The following is a 25854-nucleotide window of genomic DNA, read 5'->3' on the forward strand; positions in this document are numbered from 1 at the left end:
ATCTAACGTCTAGTAAAATATATCTCTACCTAAACTTTTAAAAAAGACTGACCTGTATCTACAACTAAATTTGTTGTGATAAAAACTGGATAATGTAATCCATTCAAGACAACCTGGATAATGTAATTGGTGTTGCAATATCAAAAACAAAATAAAAAATAAAAAATAAAAAATCGTGCATGCTCTTTTTTCTGAGACTGGGGCAATGGTGTAAAAATCATCGAATGGTATGAGAGCTTTAAGGAAAGATTGAGGACATGAGTGTGAGACTGGGGCAATGGTGTTTGCTCGTGGTTGTAAATAGCAAAAGTGAAGCATAGAGCTGTCAATAAAATACTTTTTGATCAGAGATAGTGTTTTGGTAAAAAATAAAAATCTGAGTTTTACCAATTAAGAAACATATAGCATCCCCCTGTTTTCCATTGTGGTGGTTTTTTTTTTGCTGTTATTCATCTTCTTGTTGCTGCTATTAGATTTTCAAATTTCATATTAATTTGGATTGATGCACTTGACGAAGTTTCCATCCATGCTATTCAAATTAATGACAAATTGAAGAAAGGAAGTTAGTAGTTGCTAGAAGATCGCTGCATAAAGTCTAGCCAGTATAAATATACAGAATTTCCAATGTAGAATAAAAATGCTTTGAAATGTGAGTGCTTTGAGGGATGATCAATTCATTCAAATTATGCATTTCCGCTAGGTTTAACCATCAGCGATATTTGCAGTTATAGTTATGTCAAGAAGACAATGCCATGAAAAGTGAATGTGACTAAAAACAGAAAAAGTTGAGAATGTAGCTATCAGTAAATCAAAAAATAAACAAATGAATGTGATGAGCCCCCCTTATACGCTGGGAACCATTGATTAGAAAGCTCAGGTTGACCTTTTCATATATAAAACACCTTTGCTATAAAAATGAAAAATTATAAGCTGAGACAACTTTCGAGAATAAGATGTAACTTGTTAAAAATCATTTAATTCTTTACAGTCTAATTCGTTACGAATTAATAGAACTATTTGAAACACCCAGTGATGTCGGTGTAGACATATTGTCTACATGTGTTGATATTTTTTTAATTCCATTCCTGACTCTTCTATAGGCAGTTAATAATAGAGTACCAAATGTTGAATGTCCGGTGTTTAAGGACAATTAGGATCCCCACTATGAACAAAAGTAATGCAAATAGCCATCTTATACTAATCCCACAACTAGAAAGTGGAGGAGGCCTATCAACAATGCAGTCATCAAGCATTCCTCTCTTCCCGGCTTTGATAGGGGCTAAATTATTGTAGTGCCCACTCACAACAGATATCATCATTTGAACCTACACGACAGAGCCTGAATTTTTCAAAACCTATGCCTAGAATCTTTAGTATATTCTGAACATTTTATCTAAACAAAGAACGGTGTTTCTCACAATAAAAAATAGCTGTAAAGATGTTAATTGATCAATTAAGCTTTTGATTTCATATCATTTTAAATGATATTATAATAAAATCTAGCAAATAAACTTTTTAATAACTCTTGTAAATCTAGATTTTAATGCCCATCTAAAATGATATCTCTAATCACAATAAACTTAATGATGACTTTAGAATGTTTCAAAGAAGTTTAAAATAATTGCAATAGACAAATTTATTATTAAAAAAAATAATTATCTAAAAACTCAAAGAAACAATAGTCTTTGATTTTTTTCCCGACATCATTCAGAGATGGTTTTAAAAGATTATTTAAAATGTAGGAAAAAATATAGATTCTCAAATTTCTTATATAATATTAACCTTCATTAACTTTTCAAATAAGAACACCTAGAAAATAAATGAACAGAGGAAATTCAGAACAAAAAAATAGAGTTACAAGAATAAACGATACTATATATATAATTTAAAATAAAAAGTATATCAAAATTCTATAATCTCACAGAACATTAGCAGATGGCTTAAATGTCACTTGACCCATTAATGAGATGAATATTAAGAACAAGAAGTTAAAGATCATTAATCTTTAGATTCTACTGTTAATAGTTTAAGCATAACAATATTTAAAATACTAGAACTGTTGTCTAATCGCATCAGAAGATGGAGAAGTCTAGATGCGGATGGCTTAAACATCACATACTAAAACTTGATTCCTATACTAAAAGTGTTAAATAGTCAAGATTGATCTATTTTTCGAAACTTAACTTCTTCTTAATCTCAGTCTAGATGGAAATGTCTAATTGTGCTGGCAAGATTTAAAAAGGCAAAGTACTTGTAGAGCTGTTAACACTAAAATTACAAGTACGATCAAAGCAGAGAAAAACCACCATGGCTTGGAACCATAAGTGGTGATAAATTCTAACAACAGCCCAATAAAATCACCCCATAGACGACGATGTCTAAGAAAGGCCAGACGTTTCTGCCACTTCTTATGGTAACCATTAATGGATTTAGCAGCATTATCTATGGATTCGTACCTGGGAATTTCTGTGGGCGTCACCATAGAATTCCAAAGCTGAGCGATCTCTTCATCATTTCCAAGCTTGCCGGTGATGATGTCCTCACGTCTTAACAGACCCACATCATTGGTGCTGTCAACCAGGTCGTTCATTAGAATGGCATACCTCGTAATGGGTTTCCCTTTTCCTTGAGAGCATATTTCCAGGGCAATCAAGTTCCTCAGTATCACTTCTGATCTGTCATCTACTTTGAACTCGGGCAAATACAGCGTGGATTTATTCTTGTCAAACTTAATTTGTTTGATTCCACCGTCTAGTTTCTTGAATTTCATTCCTCCCCTTCTTAGCTCCCCTATAGATGGAACATGTTCTTCTGTCTCATCTGGTGTCTGGGATAGAAAGTTCATAATAGAGTACAAAATGTCAAAGATGAAGTTCTTAATGTAGTGCAAAATGACAAATATAATCCCCAAAATGAACAACATGACAAAAACTGGAAAGAAAATTATTGCAAATAGCCATTTCATACGAAGCTCAATAATTTAGCCCAACGGGAAGATCGGTTTTGATCAGGGACCGGGCTGTCAACAATGTAGTCATGAAGCAGTTGCAAGAGATGAGTATCTCCGTTGTATTTCAGATTCCCCGCACATGATATTTTGATGGTAGATAACATTTTAAGTGCCGACTCAAGCCAGACATAATCAGTTGATCTCTCAATGTCATTTCTGATGATTTTCTTCAAGGCCCAGAATGGTAGCTGATTTTCCATCTTGAGCATGTCTTTCACAATTTCTGTCAACAGAGGATGATGTCGGTTCCTGCTAAGAATACTATCCATGAAAGTCGACTTCTTTACATCTTCACTCGACTTCTGTATCTTCTCCGAATATGTGGAGGACTTCGAGAACAAAACAGGCATCCCTCACCATCACCCACGCCAGTACTCCTTCACTGCTCAGTTCAATTTCTTTAGCATAGCTTTTCTTTATTCTATCCTGTTTATCTTTGCCCTTAAACTTCTCAACTACTGATTTCAAACCTTCCATGTTTCCTTTTCTGATGATTTTAAGATGCATCTCCCTCGCCACTTCTGCCTTGAGCAATTCAATGTCGTCATTCCATAAATTTTCTTTCCGGAAATGATAAGGCCCGAAGGAGATGACATGGGGATGATAGAAAACCTTATCAGAATTATGCAAGAGAGATTTTGGAACGGTATGAATGAGACCACGGTGGCATGTATCTGGTCTGCTTTCTTTCTCTAAACTTGATTCAACCTCAACAATCCAGTCCGAGTCATTTCCCTCCTCTTCCCGCATCATCGAAGACAACTGCAGAGAAAGGCTCAACTGCCTATGCAAATTGAAGATGTCTTCGCTTCATTAAAGCGAATGCTTCCTTATCCCAGCGGATGCTAGTGGAGGTGTAATCTTTTCGCTGGATCACACATTGCTGAGCATTACAGAAAACAGACCAGAGCAAATTTCTTTTCTAAACAATGAACGCGGGCCAGGTCCGAGCTCTACAGATGAGACCTGCGATCTACATCAATCTGAATTCCACTGCTCCAATGAGGAAATTTAGCTCGAATCTCACATCATTAATTGCTCAACATGAAAAATGTGAGATGAGAGGTAACTAGTACTTACATCTAAGGGAGGTGTAGGTGGCAATGGGTAAAGCCTAAATTAAAACGTATGGATGCCATTGCCATGTTTAACCCCATACATGTTACCGACCTGCTCATTCATCTTTTCAACCATGCTTTTTAAAATCCTCCAATGGTCCACCATTAAGATATGAGTTAGAAAAGAAAGAAGAAAATTTCATGCATCTATTTAAAAATAGTAATAATAAAACAAATACAACAAATATATGATGTTCATAAATAGTAAATGGGTAAATAAAAATTATATACATTTTTATTATTATTTTTATGACAGTTTTTTAATGATATATTTGTTAAAGTATAATAATGAAAATTATATAAATATCAAAATCATAGACCATGGGAAAGAAAGATGTATAATTTATTCTTCTATATTAATATAATTGATTTCTTATTATATAATTATAAATAGAATAAACTTTGATTTTTATAGGAAAATAATACTTTTCTACAATATAGAAAATACAGAATATAAATTTCAAGATGGAAAATTTATCATCTTTGGCACTTTGAAAACAAGTAAAGAAAAAGAACTTTTCTAAGATGGTACTTATATTTTAGGAAAAATTACAATTTTTATAATTCACATGAATAGATATAATCTTTTTTATTAGACAATTGTAGTATTTGTAGTTGAAATCGTTTCTATTACAATAAGAAAAATTAAATCAGTATAAATTTATTAAAAACAATAATATTATACTTATTAGATCTATATTCTTTTTATTTAAAGTTGGTTTGCCAATTAATTGATCTCAGATAATAGATTTAACGTAGAATGAAAGTTTCTATTATAAATAAAATCCATTCTATTAAATGTACATAATTCTCATATATGATTTAAAAAAAACAATTATTCAATTGTAAGTTGTCTTTGATGTTACAAAAAATGTCAAGCCTTGCTAAGCAAGTTAGTGATTGTCGAGCTCACTCGAGTATTGAAGATAGTTTCCTGTGTATGTCGAGCATTCCAATTATAACCAAGTTCAAAGTTAATTCTTGTTGATCTCACTTAGGCATCGAAGAAAAATCTTGTGTTAACCAAGTTGGGTTAGTTAACAAAGAGTTTCTCTAGGTTGACCGAGTACTCAATTCTATATTAGTCAATTGACAAGATGTTGGGTCTAATAGATTTATTGGCTAATGCTAGTTGACTTAAGGGATGAAAATTGTTTAATTAAAAGTATATTCATGTCGACTTGACAAGATTATTCATATAAGTATAAGGTCAAGTTGAGGATTGAAGATAGTAAGCATGGGACTAAAGAAGATAAATTAAGGAAATGAGTTTGAAGGATATCTGTAAAGGGTAGAGCATTCAAGTTGACCAAGCTGCAAAGAATATTCTAATCAAAGAGGATCAAGTAATCAAACTAGAATAGAGATATGAAATCAGCAAAGACAGGTGCATCAACAATTAGGTTGTCATTGTTACTCTATAATAATTGTAGCAGTGGACCAAATCTCCTAAAAGAGTTAGCCTAACAACTATTTGATAAATCCTCTAACAAGGTGACATTTCTATATTGAAGTGTCTAAATACCTCTAACAAGGCCACTCTTAATAGGGTCAATTAAATCCTCTAACAAGATCACACCTAACAGTTTGTTTTATAACCTTTAAGAAGGTTGGCTCCTAATAAGGCTCACTTTAGAAGAGTGAAAAATAGTAACTAGTTGCAATTGGTGGTTTTCCCAAATTGAGTTTCAATGTTAAATCTTGGTGTCTCATGTGTTCATGTTATTTCCTTCATGTTTCAACAATGAAGTTAATTAAGGTTAATCACATTAATATCTTAAGTTCATGTTATTTTATTTATGTTTTGATTAAATTATAGGAGATTTGTTAAAAGGCATAATGTTAAGGAATAAATTAAAAGGTACATGTTTTCTTAGTGAGTTTGAACCTAGAACTATTAAAGGTGCATTAGAATATGAAAGCTAGATTGTGGCAATAAATGAAGAGATTTATTAGATTGAAAGGAACAAAACTTGGACTCTTGTTCCTAGACCCAAGGACAAAAATGTAATTGGCACAAAATTGGTATTTAGAAATAAGTTGAATGAAAACAAGGAAGTTTCAAGAAATAAGACAAGATTAGTATGCAAAAGTTATGCTCAAGAAGAAGGTATCAAGATTATAGAGAGACTCTTTTTCCTATTGCAAGACTATAAGGTGTTAGAACACTACTTGCTTATGGTGCACATAAAGTATTTAAAGTATATCATATGGATGTAAAGTCATCTTTCTTGAATGAAATCCTAAAAGAAGAAGTCTACATTGAGAAAAATGAAAGTTTTGTAGATCCTGAAACAAAAAGCCTATGGTTTGTAGAGTACACAAAGCTTTATATGGTCTCAAACAAGCCCATAGAGCCTGGCATGAAAGATTTCATAGTCATCTGGTAAAAAATGGTTTTCAATGGACAAATGACAACAATAACCTACACATCAAGGAAGGACCAAATAAGAAGATAGTGCTGGCAAAAATCTTTGTATATGATACGTTATTCACTAGACATGATGATTTATGCAAATTACTTCTTGGGGAAATGAGTAAAGAATTTCAAATGTCAATGTTTGGAGAGATTAAATTCTTTGTTGCCTTGCAAATTCAATAGAAGAATGATGGTATCTACACTACTCAATCAAAGTGTATCAATGAGATATTGAATTTTTTTGAAATGAAAGATTCCAAACTAGTTGGAACACCTATGCATACTAGACATAAGCTTTCCAAAAATGATGATTCCAAAGAGGTAGATCATACTACATACAAATAAATGATTGGAAAACTTAAGTATGTGGTACACACAAGACCTGATATTGCAGTAGCAATTGGTATGGTGGAAAAATTCTCTACTAATCCAAAGGAAAATCATATGATGACAATCAAAAGAATTATGAGGTATCTAAAATGTACTAAAGATTATCGTTTGTGGTATAAGAAAAGGAGGCAACTTTAAATTGAAAGCTTTCACTAATGATGATTAGGCATGAAGTATTGATAACATGAAAGGAACTAGTGGTGGAGCATTATTTATTGGAAAGAGGATAGTGTCTTGGGCAAGCGAGAAACAAAATTGCATCTCTCATTCTACAGAAGAAGCAAAATATGTTGTAGTGACAACTAATTGTTCCAACATCATTTAGTTCAAACAACCATTGTCAGGTATAAAGGAAGAAATTAAGAATCCATTATTTATCTTCTATGATAAAACCAATGTAATTAACATATCCAAGAACCTAGTGATGCATACCAAGACAAAGCACATTATAATAAAGTATCATTTTGTAAGAGAATTAGTGCAAGTAAAAGAGGTGAGATTGGAATATGTGAATACAAAGGAACAAATTGGAGACATCTTTACCAACACATTACCTAAGATGCATCTTCCTAGCCACTTTTGACTTGAGTAGTTCAATATCATCATTCAATACATCTTCTTTTTGGAAATGTTAAGGCCCAAAGGAGATTACATGGGGATGATAGAAAACCATATCAAAAGTATGCAAGAGAGATTTTGGAACAGTATGAATGAGACTGCGGTGAGATGTATTGGGTTTGCTTTGTTTCCCTAAACTTGATTCAACCTCAACAATCTAGTCAAAGTCTTTTCTCTCCCTTTTCCCCATATTCAAAGAAAACTAGAGAGAAAGGTTCAACTACCTATGCAAATTGAAGATGTCCTCGCTTCATTAAAGTGAATGCTTCCTTAACCCAACAAATGATCATGGAGGTGGAATTTTTATGCTAGATCACACATTGCTGAGCTAGGCATGAGTGTGCATTACATAAAATAGACTAGAGCAAATAATGAACGTGTGGCAGGTTCGCGTTCTGTAGATGTGACCTATAGTTTACATCAATCTTAATTTCACTTATCATTTGAGATATGATGCTTAGAAGCAACTTATACACATTTCTTTTAGTGTATTTCACTTGTATATAAAGGACTTATGATTATTAAACACTAGTTTGGGTGCATATAAGTTGTATGGTAGTTTGTTAGTGGCTTGACACTGACTAAATAGCTAAGAATGTGCATTGCCCATATTCTTGCTTTTCCATGATCATGTCTACCGCCATACATGTCATACTATGGGAAAAAGGATAGTGATAAATAGAAAAAAGAACAATCAATAGACGTCACATTCCCATCCAATCAAATGATTAATATTGTAAATGTGTAAACTAAAAAAAATGCATTCCTAATGTTTTTCAAAAAAGTGTTTCATATATTCTTTAGATTAGACTTTATGGTTTAAGTTATTGTATTGTAATAAATTACTTTGTTTTCATTAAAATAAAATAAATAATTAATAATTGATACTTTTAATTAAGATAGAAAAACGTTATATAACTTTGAATTTAAATTAATTTTGTTTCTAATCAAAATAAAATAATATTTAAAAAAAAATTAGATAGAAAAAGTTATAAAAATACATATATATACATCAAAAAGATTTAATTTGATTGAATAGTAGTTAGTTTCAAAGTAAAAATTAATTACTAGAAAATTGTATAAGCAACGTATTATTAGAATGATTAAGAATGTAGATGACAAAAATCAATATAGTCATATTTATATCAATGTATTATTTAATTATAATGATCTCTTAGATTAGTACAAATTTTTTTTTACAATTATATTATTAAATTGATTAATATGAATTTTCAAAAAAATATTAATATGTAGAAGAAATAAAAAAATTAATTAATAGATTTGTTTGATTAGAACATATAATTTATTTTCATATTACTTTAATTTAGTTATCTCACATTATAAAAGGATTATTATTACAAGTATAATAGTATTTATACAATAATTTATTATTGTGTTGAAATTTAAGCTCTAAAATAATGTTTGAATAAGACTTATATTTTTAATATAGTTTAATTTTCTTTCAAAAAATATTTATTAAAATTATAAAAAATTAAATAATAATTTCATATGTGTTTTAATACTCATAACATCAATAGAAATACAAAATAATATTTTCAAAATTATTAAGTACAAAAATACTTGTAATGATCTCTTCGATAAAAGTGTGCTAGTATGAATCAATTTTACAATTATATTATTAAATTTATTAATATGAATTTTTAAAAAAATATTATTATGTAGAAGAAAATAAAAAATAAACTAATAAGTATAATAGTATTTATACAATAATTTATTATTGTGTTCAAATTTAAATTCTAAAATAATGTTTGAATAAGACTTATATTTTTAATATAGTTTAATTTTCTTAATTTTTATTTTACTAAAATCATAAAAAAATTAAATAATAATGTCATATATGCTTTAATACTCACAACATCAATAGAAATGCAAAATAATATTTTTAAAATTATTATGTACAAAAAATACTTCTACATTAAAAATTTATTAGATCAATTTGGAATGTAATTTGATTTGTTTTTTTCTCAAGAAACTTATACTTTAAATCAATGCCTTATTAGATATGAGAATTTCTAATTATTAGTTTTTATTAGAAAATAAGCTTATTTATTTAGCAATGCATTTAATTTCTTTATTTTTGACCCTTTTTATTGTCTATATCTCTTAGAAATAAATAATGGTGTATAATTAATGAATTTATGTTAAATAGGTTTGTAAGAATGCTTAATAAATAAAATGTTATGGATTGAAAAAAAAAATTTAACAAAATTTGTAACGGGTTTTGCTATACTAATCCTACAACTAGAAAGTGGAGGCGGTTGGGACTACCCTATCAACAATGCAATTATCAAGTAATTGCAAGATATGCGATTATTTATTACATCTTTGATTCCTCCCTTCCCCATCTTGATAGGGACTAAATTTTTTAGTGCCCACTCACATCAGATATCATCATCTGATCCTACATGAGAGCCTAAATTTCTCGAAACCTATGCCCAAAATCTTTAGTATATCTTGAACAATTTACCTCAACAAAGAGTGGTGTTTCTCACTATAAAAATAGCTGTAAAGATGTTAATTGATTAATTAATCTTAAGATTTTAAAACATTTAAAATGATATTATGATTAAATCTAACAAATAAACTTTTTAAGAACTCTTGCATATCTAGATTTTATTGTCCATCCAAAATGATATCTCTAATCACAATAAACTTAATGATGAGTTTAGAATGTTTCAAAGAAGTTCTAAAATATTTACAATAGAAAAATTTATTTAAGAAAAACTCATCTAAAAACATAGAGAAAAAATAGACTTTGATTTTTTTTCCTAGTTCATTTATTCATGGTTTTAAAATATATATTTTAAATGCAAGAAAAAATCTACAATCTCAAATTTCTTATATAATAGTAACCTTCACTAACTTTTCAAATATAGTACAAGAGATGGCTATAAGATTATGTAGAAAATAAATGATCAGAGGAAATTTAGAACAAAAAAATAAAGTTACAAGAATAAACTATACTATATTTAATTTAAAATAAAAAGCGTATCAAAATTCTATAATCTCATAGAAAATTAGTAGATGGCTTAAATGTCACTTACTCGTCAATGAGATGAATATTAAGAACAAGAAGTCAAAGATCATTAATCCTTTAGATTCTACTATTAATAATGTAAGTATAACAATATTTAAAACATGAGTACTATTGGTCTAATCACATTAGAAGATGGAGATGTCTAGATGAGGATGACTTAAACATCACATACTAAGACTTGATTTCCACAATAAAAGTGTTAAATAGTCAAGGTTGATCGATTTTTTGAAACTTAATTTTTTACTTAGTATGTGATATTTAGGTGTGCTCCTCTAGATATAGATGTCTATTTGTGCTGACAAGATTTAAAAATGCAAACTACTTGTAGTGTTGTTAACCCTAAAATTATGAGTATGATCAAAGAAGAGAAGAACCACCATGGTCTAGAACCATAAGTGGTGATAAACTCTAACAACAACCCAACAAAATCACCCCATAGATGACAATGTCTAAGAAAGGCAAAACATTTCTACCACTTCTTATGGTAGCTATAAAGGGTATGTTTTCTTCATGGAAGATGACAAGAATTGTCTTTTTCAAAATTCGGGTTTGAAAATTTTTGCATTTGTATCAAAATTGGAAAAATGGAATTAGAACACTGGACTTCCAGTTTTGTCTCAAAACTAGGTTTTCCAACTTCCTACAAGCAAGTAGGAATTGGAAATCAAAACCTAGTTATGTTTTTTGAGGAGTGTAAAAACAATTGATTGGATTACTTTTTTAAGTCTACCTTCAACTCCTAGTTTACACATAAAAATGTGTCTTCACACACATCTTTTAAGTGAAACAAATAGTTCATGTAAAATCTCAAAAATAGGAAAAAAGATTTGCAAAAACAAGATTTGTAGAAATCCTAATTTCTATAATTCCAAGAACCAAACAGACCCAAATAATGAATTTAGCAGCAATATCTATAGATTCATACCTAGGAATTTATGTGGGTGTCACCATAAAATTCAAAATCTGAGCAATCTCTCCATCATTTCCAAGCTTGTTGGTGATGATATCTTCACTTCTCAATAGACCCACATCTCTAGCACTATCAACTAGGTCATTCATTAGAATGACATACCTCGTAATGGGTTTCTCTTGTCCTTCAAAGCATATTTCCAAGGTAATCAAGTTTCTGAGATATCACATTTGATCTATCATCTACTTTGAACTCTGATAAATACACTATGAAATTATTCTTGTCAAACTTAATTTCAGTACACCGTCAATTTTATTAAACTTCATCCTTGGCCTTCTTAGCTCCCTTATAGATGGAACATGTTCTTCTGTCTCATCTAATTTTTGCGATAGAAAGTTCAAAATAGAGTATAAAATTGTTGAAATGTTCACAATGGGAAGAGTACTTTTGAGAGCGGGGGTGAATTGGAAGTAACTAGTTCTTATCCTCTTAAACCTTCATTAACACATAACTAAAAGTAAAGTACATGCATTTAAACATATAAGAAAACATGAAATGAAAGCATGCATCAACACATGACACAAGAGATTTGGTAACCCAGAAACCCTTCATAAATTAGATGGTAAAACTAGGGTGGGGATGATACCCACAAAAATTAATGCAGCAAAAAATGATTAATCGCTTCTAATGGTTTGCCTTGTGAAAGGCCTGCCCTATTAAAGGCTTTACACTATGTCAATAGTGACCTGGTTAGAGGATTTACAAACACTTTACATGAAGTATCACCCTGTTGAAGGATTTACAATAGGCTATTAAACCCACCTAATACATAGGATTTTCAATTACCTTCTCCAAACGGTTCTCCTACCTAGCTATTAAGCTAACCTATCAATATAGGATTTTAACATCTAATACAATGATAAGAAAGTATTAGGAATCTTTGACTTGACTGCATACAATCTTCAAATGTTGATTTCAAGCACTTGTTCTACTCCTTCTGACCTTCTTCCTCTTAGATTTGATATTTGATTGTGTTCCTTGTCCCTTGTGCTATTTTGATCAACTGGATATGAAATTGTTGCTCTATTCCTCTAAGTCTTACCTTCTTCACACTGAAATTTTGTTATAATCTTCCATACAGTATTCTCATCCACTCACCTAATTGAGTATTCGACCTCCTTTTAAAGATTATGAAGACTTAGGGTTAGGTACAGATTTACAATCCATATTGAATCTCAAATTCCTGGTTATACCTTGCATTTTTCTCATTGGTTGCATGCCTCCTCCATTTTTCTAATTACTACATGCAAATTGCATAGGTAATGTAAATGATTCATCCTTATCCTTTTTCCTTTTTGAAATCTCTCTGTGTTAGCTCCAAAAATGGTTTATATTTGAGTTTGTGAGGGCACAAACTCATATGTTGATTCTATATTACTCAACACATACTGGACTACTGGTGCTCGGCACCAACTACACTCTGTCTTGCTCGGCACATATATGATTCTGGCTCACTCAGCATATACTGCATTCTGACTTGCTTGACATCAACTATGACTCAACACCTATATGTCACTCAGCACTTATATACTACTCAGCACCTAAAGTCACTCGACACCTATTGAAATACTAACTCAGCACACATTGTGTCTCAGCATACATAGTGTACTCAACTTCAATACAAAAAGTGATTAAGTGTGTTGATACTCAAATGTCAAAACTATCTAAGGACTAACAATCTCCCCCTTTGACATGAGTGTCAAAAACACTTAACTAGACATTGCTAATCTGTCCTTATGACTACCTTATCCACAAAGTTTAAAAAAATTGTTCAAAATTATATCAAAATACCTTAACACCCCCTGAGTTGATTGTGCCTTGTCATTCTTGAAATCAAAATTTTGTGCCTGTGTCTCTATATTTGGTTAATTAGAGCTTATGAAATTTCTACATTTGCATCAGAGCAACTTTCCATATGATTGCCAAAACAATTTATCTCCCCCAAAACATATATCTCCCCCTATCTTATTATCTCCCCCTTTTTGACACTTATGTCAAAGGGCTCTAATGAGTAATACCATAATTAGCCCAAAAATTACTGTTTACCTCCATTATTATTTTCAAAGCTGCATCCCAATTCTCCAAAGCTATGTCAAGTGACTTGTGTTGGATGGAAATCTCTACAACAAGGTGTACAAGTCCATCAAGGGTAGAAAGATTTGGATCTTTCTTTAATACTATCTCAGCATAAACTTGTTCCTTGTGGAGTACTTCTAAATGAGGGGTTATGGAGGACTGGATCTACATCAATTTAGCCTTAATATTTGCTTCCTTTTTTGTTTGTACAGCTAACTCCCTTTGTGTGTGAAGTGATTGTGCAAAATGCTTCTCACTCTAAGTTGGATCTCTAGGTAATTGCATGCTAGAGATTTTCATGTTCCTTTCCAAGCTCATTATTCTTTGATTAGTTTCTTGTGTGAAATTTTAAAACTCACACAACTTCCTATATAATGAAAAAAAAATTTTCAAGGACAATATTGGCCTTATGTATTGTCTTGGCCAACTCTACCTGTTCAAGTGCAATTCCACTTGATATCTTCTCATTCACCTTTCCTTGAAATTTTATTTCTGACCATTCCATGAGTTTAACATTGGTGTCCTAGTCTTTATTCATCACCTAGTCAACTATGTCTGATAATTGCTCAATTATTGGCTTTCCTTCATCTAGTGACTGCAAGCTGAAGGCATCCATGAAGATGTCCTTGATGTCGTAAAGGGCTTGCTTGTGTTTAAACTCTTTCCTCAATATTTTTTGCCTCATCCTTCTATCCAATGCATTTTGCATTTCAATCATTTGTGCTATTGTGATAGTTTTGGAATCATAGGAGGGTATCACAATATCTTCATCTAATTTAGGGTCTCCATAGTGAAGTACCCTAGCCACTCTTGTTGAACTCGAGCCTAGGATTGAAAATTGCAAGGGGATAGCATCAATTCTCAGATTCTGAATGGTCTTAGTAGGAGTGCTAGTCTTCGGTAATTCTACCAATGTCTAAATGGTAGCCTGCTCCTTTTCTTTTGATGCATTTTCTTTTTCATTTGATTTCCTCTTTTCTACACTCGGCATCTGATCATTGTCATTTGTTGCGCTTGGTAGAGGTGGTGATGGAAGCATTAGAACTTTAGTCCTAGTAGCTATCTAAGTGAAAGGTGGTTCTTGTGTTTTCATTTTTTTCCTTTGTGGTGCTACTACTACCTTTTCTAGTTCATCTACACTCACCAATACAGGGCTTGTACACAACTATGCCTATATAGGAGATTGGTGAAGGATCTTTGAGAGATCCTCTGTAGTAAGTGGATTGATTTTCTGAGCTGCCTTGTTAGTAACATCCTTTATGATTACTGTCTTTGCAGGTATACTGGCTACATGAGGTGGACTGGAAGGTGGCAATTGTATGTTTGCACACTCTGTTCATCTTCTTGTTGCTGGTCAGTTGCTGCCATAGTTTCTTCTCCCTTTGTTGATTCCCCCTCTTCTTTCTCCTTATTCTCCTCTTCTCCTTTCTCTTCCTCACCTTTCTTTTCTTCTTCCTTTGCTTTCTCCTCTCCTTTTTTTTCTTCTACTTTCTTTTCTTCCACCTTTTTCTTTGGCACTAGATTCTACCTTATTTGTTTCTTCCACATTATCATCAGTTATCTTGTATATTATTTTCTATATTTGTGTAGATTTATTTACAACATCTTCAACTTTGTTTTGAAGAATGCAAAAGGCTCTTTATTTAGGTGAAAATTTCCCATTATGTTTCTTCTTTGCCTTGGTTATTTGAGCCTTTGTCATATTAGACTTCACTTGTACTAGGGTAGATTCTCTAATCTCCCTTTCCATCTTCAAACAATAATGCCATTTATTCTCAACTATCTCATATAGTTCCTTTGGCATAATGTTATCAAGCTCTATAGGTGTGGTTTTAAATTCTACCATCATGGCATACACAAATTCCTCTATTCTATTCTTCTCTTCCCTACTGAGCTTATTAAAATTAAGAGACTTTAAATCAGTTAAATTTTCAATTCTAATCTTACTACAAAGTTTTTCAATTGCAGATTTAGGAGGATGGCTTACCACTTTAAATTGGCTTATGTCCTCTGACTCTATCCTCTCTTCATCATCTGTGCCTAGTTAAGCCACATATCTTCTTCTCTTCTTAGGCTTTTTAGTAGGTTGGGTAGTGGCTTTCTTCTTTTCCTTTGATGCCTCTCTAGTCATTTGGGTAGATGCCCTTGTAGTGGCCCTTTTTGCTACTAGCTTAGCTGGAGCTGGTTTGGTTTGAGCTTGTTTGGTGACCTTCCTAGGCTTAGGCTGAGCTATAGGTTGTGTTTTTGTCTTTCTCTTCTTCTACTTGGCAAGTGTAGGTGCTTCCTCAACTTCTTCTCCCTCGACACCTTCCTCTTTGTCTTCTCCTTGGCCTTGTGTTAGCTTAACTAGCCCTTGCCCTTGCTCTTCTTCTTCCTCACTATCTCCTTCTACTTCTTCTTCTCCTGCTTCTCCTTCAATGTTTGCTCCAAATGTCTTCTTTGTTTTCCTTACCATTTTATCTTTCTTCTTCATGACTAAAGTAGTTTTCAACTTAGTCTCAACTTTGGACTTGACAACATCATATGTCCCAAAGTGAGGAGCCTTCTTATCAATTTCTTCTACTAGCAATGCTTTGATTGCTGCTAAGGCTTCATCAACATCTATTTCATATCCTAATGGCCTTAGTCATCTTACCCTCGGTATTGTTGCTTGTATGTAGGTGAAATCAATATCAACCAAGAAACATATATCATTGACATGTTTCTCAACTAATGAGACTGGTATTCTCATTCTTTGCTTCATGGACTTCTTAAAGTCTTCAAAATAGCTAGTCATATGGGTTTCAAAATTGTCTCCCATCTGATCAATGAACTCATTGATTTGGGTGACTATAGATTTGTTAGAATTCTAGTTCACCTTCCCAATTTAAGGGAATTCTTCCATCACATAAAAGAATATGCACATAAGAACTAAGCCAAATTTGCATTGAGAACCTTTTGATCTCCTTATAGCTCCTAGGTTCTCATTGATTTGCTGCAACATGAGTTCTACTAGATCATAGGTATGATCTTTCTTCACCAACTTATTTGCCACACCAACAGCTATGTAGGGTAGGTTATTTAGTTTGCTGGATTGATAGAATTTATGTGAAATTATCCTCACAGCAAAGTCAAGTAGGGGTTCAGTCATAGTGTCAATAGTCATTCCCATATTATTCCATTTTGCACCTGTGTTCTTCTCAATTACCTCCTTTCTATCACTTCTCAAAGTCTTTGGCTAATCTACTTGGTTGGGAGACCACTAACCCTATGCACAATCCTCTTTTTAATCTTGATAGGTCCTGTCTCTAGCCAAAGATATCCATCATGAATTTACCTCAGAACAATGTGAATCCATTATGTTTTGAACACCATAAGAAAAACTAGGGTTTTGTTCAGACCCTTCTTCTCAACAATTTGAAACTCATCCTTCAATATTCCATTGTCATACAACTTATCATAGGCATTGAAGATTTCTAAATTACCTATGGCACCAATTTTGCAATTGTAGTACTTTCTTACATCTTGGACCATGACAACCTTGGGTGGAATGACAGATAATGTGCTAGCTGGGTCATTTTTATAGGCAACTTCAGGGATTGGCCTGAATTTGTGTTGTTTGACTTTATTTCTAACAAGTTGAATCTCATGATCTTCCTTAATCTTAGGGTTCCTAGTGCTAGAGGCCATTTTACTGAACTTGGGCTTTAAAATGTATTAAAAATTGTAACTTTGCGTAGCTTGACACTTAATAAATACCTTTGAGTCGATGAGTTCTTGCTAAATCTTTGTTGAAGTTGATGCAAATGACTATAAGGTAGCTGCTTGATTGCCTCTTTGCTCTTCTCATCTTTTCTCTGCATTTGAATGTCGTGAAAATTAATAAAATTTGACCTTATTCCTACCAAAGACCTAGCAATAAATGCTTCATGCTTACAGCTTTAAAACTTGGCACTTGAAGGATTCAATATGACTCAGCATCCATTATAGTTCATTTACTCAGCTTCCACTAGACTTCTACTTCACTCAGCTTCAAATATCAGCTCGGCAGCTATTGGAAACTTGACATCCATTGGAGCTTCACTCGACATCTAAGGGTAACTCAGTAGCTTCAAAAAATTTCTTGACATCTTTTCTTATGCTAATTTCTTCCTTACAGTACTCCTTTGTTCTTTGGAACTGATGAATGTTTCAAATTTGTATATTACTCCCATACATCTATTTTTTACTTAGTTGGATGAAGTGTGATCACTTGACCTCTTGGGTGAAGTTATCTCTCCATTTGATGTGCTGCGCTCACTTTTCTTCTTCCAAGTCTTCTTCATTTGTCCTCTTATTTGTTCAATGTCAACCTTCTCTTTTCCTTTTTCGACTTCTGTCTTGGGTGCTCTTGACTTTGTTGGGCAATTCCTGCTAATATGACCAGTCTTCAAGAAACTAAAACATGTAGTTTGGCTTAACCATCTTCTATAGCTTCCTTTAAAATGTGTTCTGATGCAATTCTTAGGGATGTCTCCATATTCCTGCCAATAGTGACAGCTATACCTGGCATTGTAATCCTAGTTGTAGTGATGTGCATGATTGGTTCCTCTTGCAAGCTGATTAGGTGTCCACATAGGCTTTGATCTACATTCAAATGCTCTATGTCCATATTTTTGGTAGTTGTAGTAGTGACCTTCAAATCTTAGTGTCCTTGTAATCTTTGTTCTACATTCATGTGCTTGATGTCCCTACTTTTTGCACTTATGAAAAAAGTTTGCATTTGTGGGCTTACTATGTTGATGATTGTTCTTGCTCCTACACACATTAGAGATATGCCCCATTTTATCATAGAAATGACAAGTAGGTTTACTATTCTTACCTTTGTTACTCCTTACTTCTATAGTTTTGGATAATTCTCCTTGTTCAGTGTTGGTGTAGCCAAGTCTTGAAGTGTCATTACTAGCCCTTGGTGATTTCAGTAGTTGTTCAAAGTACTTGATAGCCTCATTAGGTTTGTTGTACCTTTCTGCTATCTCCTTTTCTCTCTTTAATTCATTCTACAATTTTTCATTCTGCATCTTCAAGGTGGGGATCTCAATGTCCTTAATGTTTAGCTCATGATAAGCATTCATCATCTAACTTAAGGTGTCTAGCTGCATGTTTGAGATCTTTTCAAACTCAATTGTCTTTTCCTCCAGTCTATTGGTGAGGTTTATTTTGTCATCTTCTATCATGGCCTTATCTTAAATGGTTCTCTTCTTTTGTTCGGTCACTTCACAAAGCATTATGGCTTGTGATTCTTGTTCAAGCTTGAGCAATCTAATTTCTTCAACTTGTGCTCTATTTTTCTCCATTAGTTATTCTATTGTTGCATCAAATTCCTTGGAATCTCCATTTGAAAACACTTGTGTGGTATCAATCTCCTTGTAGTCTATGTCATTTTCAGCTATGGCTATATCCTTCCTTATTTTTAAAGATTTTCTCAACTCTTCTCCGACTTCTTCCACTTTGTGTAGAGCTAGGTGCAAATGAATCTCCTAATTGTCTATGATCTTGAAAAGTTTGAAGACTTACATCCTTAGACCTTTTCTCTAAGTTGTTAGGCTTCTCCTTGTGAGAACCTAAGCTTTGATACCAATTGTTAGAATGTTCACAATGGGAAGAGTACTTCTTGGGGGGGGGGGGGGGGTGTTGAATCAGAAGTAACTAGTTTTTATCCTCTTAAACCCTCATTAACACATAACTAAAAGTAAAGTACATGCATTTAAACATATAAGAAAACATGAAAAGAAAGCATACATCAACACATGACATAAGAGATTTGGTAACCCAGAAACCCTCCCAAAATAAGAAGGTAAAACTGGGGTGAGCATGATACCCACAAAAATTACTGCAGCAATAAATGATCAACCACTTCTGATGGTCTACCCTATTAAAGGCTTTACACTGTGTCAATAGTGACTTTGTTAGAGGATTTACAAATACTTTACATGAAGTGTCACCCTATTGAAGGATTTACAATAGGCTGTTAAACCCACCTAATACATAGGATTTTCAATTACCTTCTCCAAAAGGTTCTCCTACCTAGCTATTAAGCTAACCTATCAATATAGGATTTCTAAATCTAATACAATGACAAGAAAGTATTAGGAATCTTTGACCTGATTGCATACAATCTTCATTTGCTAATTTTAGGCACTTGTTCTGCTCCTTCTGACCTTGATCCTCTAAGATCTGATATCTGATCGTGTTCCTTGTCCCTTGTGCTATTCTGATCAATTGGATATGAAATTGCTACTCTGTTCCTCTAAGTTTTACCTTCTTCACATTGAAATTTTTCTATAATCTTCCCATACGCTATTCTCATCCACTCACCTAATTAAGTATTCGACCTCCTTTTAAAGATTGTAAGGACTTAGGGTTAGGTATGGATCTATTATCCATAATGAATCTCAAATTCCCACTGATACCTTGCATTTTTCTCATTGGTTGCATGCAAATCGCATAGGGAATGTTAATGATTCATCCTTATCCTTTTTCCTTTTCCAAATCTCTCTCTGTCGGCTAAAATTTATATTTGAGTTTGTGAGGGCACAAACTCATATGCTAATTCTATATTACTCATCATATACTAGACTACTAGTGCTTGGCACATACTATCCTAGATTTCTTGGCACCAACTACACTCTGTCTTGCTTGGCACATATATGATTCTAGCTCACTCGGCATATACTCCATTCTGACTTGCTTGGCATCAACTGTGACTCGACACCTATATGTCACTCGATACTTATATACTGCTCAGCACCTAAAGTTACTTGGCACCTGTTGACATACTAATTCGAAACACATTCTGGTTCAACATACATAGTGTACTTGGCTTTAATGCAAAAAGTGATTAAGTGTGTTGACACTCAAATGTTAAAACTATCTAAGGAATAACAAAAATGTCAAAGATAAAATTTTTAGTGTAGTGAAAAATGACAAATATGATCTCCAATATGAACAACATGAAAAAACTAGAAATAAAATTAGTGCAAATAGTCATTTCATACAAAAGTTCAATAATTTAGTCCAACAGGAAGATCACTTTTGATCGGCCATTAGGCTGTCAACAATGTAGTCCTGAAGAAGTTGCAAGATATGAGTATCTTCGTTGTATTTGAGATTCTCTATATTGAGAATTCTATCTCAACCTTGCAAGCCTTTTTCTGGAAAATTCTAGAATTTGTTTGTGGTAGTTTTCCACATGTTTATGAGTTGGAAAAAGGTGTATGAGTTATTAAAAATGTGTCTTGTCCCTAGTAAAATATGGGAAGGCTATTTTTAGAGTGTAAACATCTCATTATATGAATTTTATGGGGGTCTAAATTAGAGGACAACGTTATGAACAAAAATGCTATTCTTGGAGTAACAAATGACAAGTGGGTAACATGTGGCATGGTTGTTTTTCCCATGTTTTTTGCCCATGGTTTTGTAAGACCACACATGTTTTCCAAGTTATAAATCACTATAAAAGGAGGTCTTGGAGAGGTGTTTGAATCATTGAGTTTTGTTTGCAAGATTGGGTGCTAGAAGGACTCTCTTTGAGTCCAAGTCTGAGTTCAAGTTGTGGTGATGCGCTCCTATAAAAAACTTCCATTGCAAGTTTATTACATAATATTTCTGATTTGAGAATACAGTTTGTGGGTTTTGGAGGGTGGGTTTTTTCTTCTAGAAGGGTTTTCCCATGGTAATCATTGTGTTATGTATTCATTGTTATTTTGATTATGTTATCATTATTTTTTTAGATCTTTGCAGTAGTTAGTTGAATTTTCATAATCACCCTCTTAAGATTAGTGTAGGAAGTGATTTCATGCACCTTTGCTTCCTTACAAGTGGTATCAAAGTCTGGCCAATTTTCATTCTATTTGTTAGGTATAAGTTTTTTTGAGCTAATCAAGGTTTGAGTGGGAGCTTGTGTAGAGGTTTTCATTTTTGTGTTGTAGGATTGCAAAGATGGAAAGCACATTAGGGAGGATTTATGTAGAGAATTTTTATGGCACAAAATTTGAGGTGTTGAAGTTGAAGATGGAATATCTATTGATTAATCAAGATATATGGGATGTGATTTATGAAAATAAATTGAAGCTGATAGATCTAACTTTAATCACACAATAATATGTGACAAATAAAAAAGTAAAAGGTCTCATTAGATTGTGTCTTGCTGACTCAATTCTAATTAATGTCCATGAAGAACCTACCCTGAAGAAGCTTTGGAAGAACCTAAGTGAGATAGTGAAATCACTTGTGAACAAGATTTTCTTGAGGAAGAAGTTGCATTCCTTAAGAATGGAAGAAGGTGGATGGACTTCTGAGCATCTTGAAAGTTTTAATATGTTGGTGAATTAACTGACCTCAGTTGGGGTCTCAATGGAAAAAGAAGAAAGGTCTCAAATCTTTCTTTGTTTGTTGCCAAACTCATGGGACAACCTTGTCATGGTCATAGGGAACACTTTAGTTATCTTGAAGATGGAGGATGTTGTTTGTTCAATACTTTCTAAAGAGATGGGAAGGAAGGTCTCTCTAAGTGCCAAAGAGGCTTTAAGTGTTTGAGGAAGACCAAAAGAAAGAGGTAAGAATGAAAAACAACATGACCATTCTAAGTTCAAGAATAAGGGGAGATCAAAATTTCCTGGTAAATCCAATGCAATTTTCTAGAATTGTGTCAAACTTGGACACTTCTGAAAGGATTACAAAGAGGAGAAGAAGAAAAAGAAGAAGAATAAAGATTTTGATTTTGATTTCAAGAAGGAAGATGGAGATGCTTTCATCATAGACATGGCCACTCATATAGGTGACAATGCATGGTTGATAGAATCAAGTTCATCTTTCTACATGACTCCTAATAGAAACCAGTTTAGTAAGTATGAAAAGTTTGATGGTGGTAACGTATATTTGGGTGATAATTCAATTCTTGATATTGTTGGTCGTGGAAGTATTCATGTGAAATTTGGATGGTAGAATTAGAAGATTTGATGGTGTCTTACATATCTTGGGTGGTGCAAGAGAACCCACATAAAATATTTTGGACATGATTTTTGCACAAGCCAACTTGAGGAATTTATCTAAATTTCATCATTAGGATAAGATCTTTTCTTGGAATTTGTTTAGACCATTGTGGGGTCATTCTTCCCTATTCTATATTGATCTAGAATTTTCTGTAAGCCCTATTGGCAAGAAGTCTCTTTGGGTCAGTTTTCCTTTTTTGTAATAATCTAGAATGTTTTGTAGACCATTCTAGCAAGTATAAATAGATTTTTTAGGTTTAGGTTTAGGTCAAGTTTTTGGATATGCAATTACAAGGAGAAGAAATCTATAGGAGAGCAACTGCGTATACTATTCATTTGATGAATCAATTAAGAAGAATATTATTATGTATCTCTTTCTGGTGCTAGTTCCTTTTGTTTTTGCTTCAATTAAATTTATCTCTGCATCATTTTTGGCATCACAGCTTGGGGAAAGCTCCTAAGGCAATTAGATTTTATGTCTAGATCAGAGTCATGAGCTAAAACATCAAACATGGTCACCAATCCTAAACTGGCAAAGAAGATGCAAGAACACGAGAAAATCAATAGGTGGTTATTAGATGAATTTGAGAAGTTGAAGGGCTAGATGGAAAAGAGAGAAAAGGTTTCCTCAGAGCAAGATGAAGAAGGGGAAGAAGAAGATACCCTTGAGCAGGAGGTGGTTAACTTACTTGAAAACCAAAGATTCTTCATATAAGCCCTTGAAAGAGTTGGCAAGAAGGATGCCAAAGGTGACCTACCCATCTTCTTGGAAAAGATTGATGCTAATGTTTTTTTGGATTGGATAGAAGCCTTGAACAACCATTTTGAATGTGAAAATATAGTAGAAAAGGACAGGGTAAAAATTGCCAAGTCAAAGTTGAAGGGACCAACCCTCACTTGGTGGAATTTCACCCAAGGAGAAAGGTTCTATGAAGGTAAGAATATGATAACTTCATGGGAAATGATGTGTGTCAAGGTGAGAGACACATACTTTCCTGAGTATTATGAAATCCAACTTCATCAAAGGAGACAAAGTTTAAGACAAAAGGAGCTAGATGTCATAGCCTATACTAAAGAATTCCAAAAATAAAGCCTAAGGGAAAAGCAGAGTGAATGTGAAAATGTAAAAGTTGCTAGATATCTCAATGGATTGAGGTTGAACATTCAAGAAGAACTTAATTTATCGTGTCTTGATATAGTACATAAATGTTATCAAATAGCATTGAAGGTGGAAGCAAAATTGAAAAGAAGGAAAGAACAAAATAACAATGGAAGAGGAAGAAATCAAAGGGGAAGAGGAAATTTCCAATGAAGAGGACAAAACCATGAAGATCATAAGGAGATAAAGCAAGAAACTAGTCAAAACGAAGGAAATTTCACAGGTAACTTCAGACGAATAAGAGGCAATTCAAGAGGTGGATTTTGTGGTAGAAGGACAAGTTTGATTCTTTGTTTCAATTGCAATAAGGAGGGACATTATGCATCTAGGTGTCCAAATAGAGGAAGTTCAAGTTCACAAGGTGAAAGAAGAACACATTTGGTACAAGACGATGAATACCAAGAGAAGGAGATAGTTGACTTAGATAGTGTACCTTAAAGAGGAGAAAGTTTAATGATGAAAAGAACACTTTTGAAAGTGCCTACTACCATGGAACCACCACAAAGGAAAACCATCTTTAGGATTGCTTGCGAATTTGGAGGTAAGGTATGTAAAGTAATTATTGACTCAAGATCTACTAAAAATTTAGTTTCTCTTGAGATGGTTGAGAAGTTAAAACTTAGGAGAATACCTCATCATTTTCCTTATAAGGTTTCATGGCCAACAATTGGTCAAAAAACTCTTGTAAATGAGCAATCATGGGTTGATTTTCAGATTGGAAAGTATAAGGATAGAATTTTGTGTGATATAGTTGACATGGATGCATACCACCTATTATTTGGTAGGCCCTGGCAGTATGATTTGCAGGCACAACATGATGGAGAACTCAATATTTACACCGTCAAGAAGGATGGAAAGGCGATTAGATTGATTCCATTTGCTGATCATGAAGAAGTGGAAGAAAATAAAGAGAGGGAAACCAAAATTATGATGGTTGATAAAAAAGAATTCTTACAGGACATGAAGGATGAACCTAAGCCTTGTTTTCTTTTGATGCCTAAACTACAACCACAAGAACCCATTGGAAATGACAGAAAGGATGGTGAAACAAAGAAGGCAATCCCTAATGAAGTGAAAGAATTTTTGGATAAGTATGAAGATTTGATTTCAGAAGGTATGCCAAAGTCTTTACCACCTATATGAGACATTAGTCATTGTATTTATTTCATTCCTAGAGCTACTTTACCCAATAAGGCTACATACAAGATGACACCTCAACAAAATGTAGAGATTGCTAGACAAGTAAAGGAGTTACTTGATTCTAGCTTGATAGTGAAAAGCTTAAGCCCATGTGTTGTACTTGCTATTTTGGCATTCAAGAAGGAAGGAACTTGGAGGTTGTGCATTGATTCTAGAGCCATTAATAAGATTACAATTAGATATAGGTTTCCAATGCCAAGAATTGAATATTTGCTTGATTGTTTGGGAGGTGCAAAGTATTTATCCAAGATTGACTTAAAAAGTGGGTACCATCAAATAAGGATAAGAGCTAGAGATGAGTGGAAGACAACATTCAAAACCAGTGATGGATTATATGAATGTAAGGTAATGTCATTTGGACTCTCTAATGCTCCTAGTACCTTCATGAGACTTATGAATGAAATACTCAAAGACTTCAATGGCAAGTTCATCATAGTATATTTAGATGATACATTAATTTTCAGGAAGACAAAGGAAGAACACCTAGAGCACATTCACATGGTTTTGAGAAGACTTCATGAGGAGAAATTGGTAATAAACTTGGAAAAGTATTTATTCATGCAAGAGGAGTTGACATATCTTGGTTTTGTAATCTCCCAAGGTAGCTTGAAGATGGATAAAGATAAGGTAAGTGCTATACTATCCTAGCCACCCTCAAAAATAGTTGGAGATGTTAGAAGCTTTCATGGTCTTGCTAAATTTTATAGGGAATTCATAATAAATTTCAGTCATATATGTGATCCTATGTTAGAAACTATTAAAGGAGGGAGGAAGTGTAAGTTTGCATGGAGTCAATCAACAAATGAACGTTTTGAATTGCTTAAG

The 25854-nt window shown here is 33.1% G+C and overlaps 2 pseudogenes across 1 annotated transcript; both read right to left on the reverse strand.

Moving 5' to 3' along the window:
* Nucleotides 1-1988: 1988 nt before the first annotated feature.
* On the reverse strand, nucleotides 1989-3977 carry LOC149549857 (putative UPF0481 protein At3g02645; annotated as a pseudogene). Its single transcript, XR_016354151.1, has 2 exons — nucleotides 2968-3977; nucleotides 1989-2827 (listed from the first exon to the last, which is right to left on the reverse strand). The product of XR_016354151.1 is annotated as a putative UPF0481 protein At3g02645 (transcript).
* The window catches only part of LOC149549858 (uncharacterized), a 28966-nt pseudogene continuing 6906 nt past the window's right edge, over nucleotides 3795-25854 (reverse strand).

The sequence above is a fragment of the Cupressus sempervirens genome, chromosome 7, assembly GCF_028749045.1.
Source record: "Cupressus sempervirens isolate cs-2001-9-10 chromosome 7, ASM2874904v1, whole genome shotgun sequence".
NCBI lineage: Eukaryota > Viridiplantae > Streptophyta > Pinopsida > Cupressales > Cupressaceae > Cupressus > Cupressus sempervirens.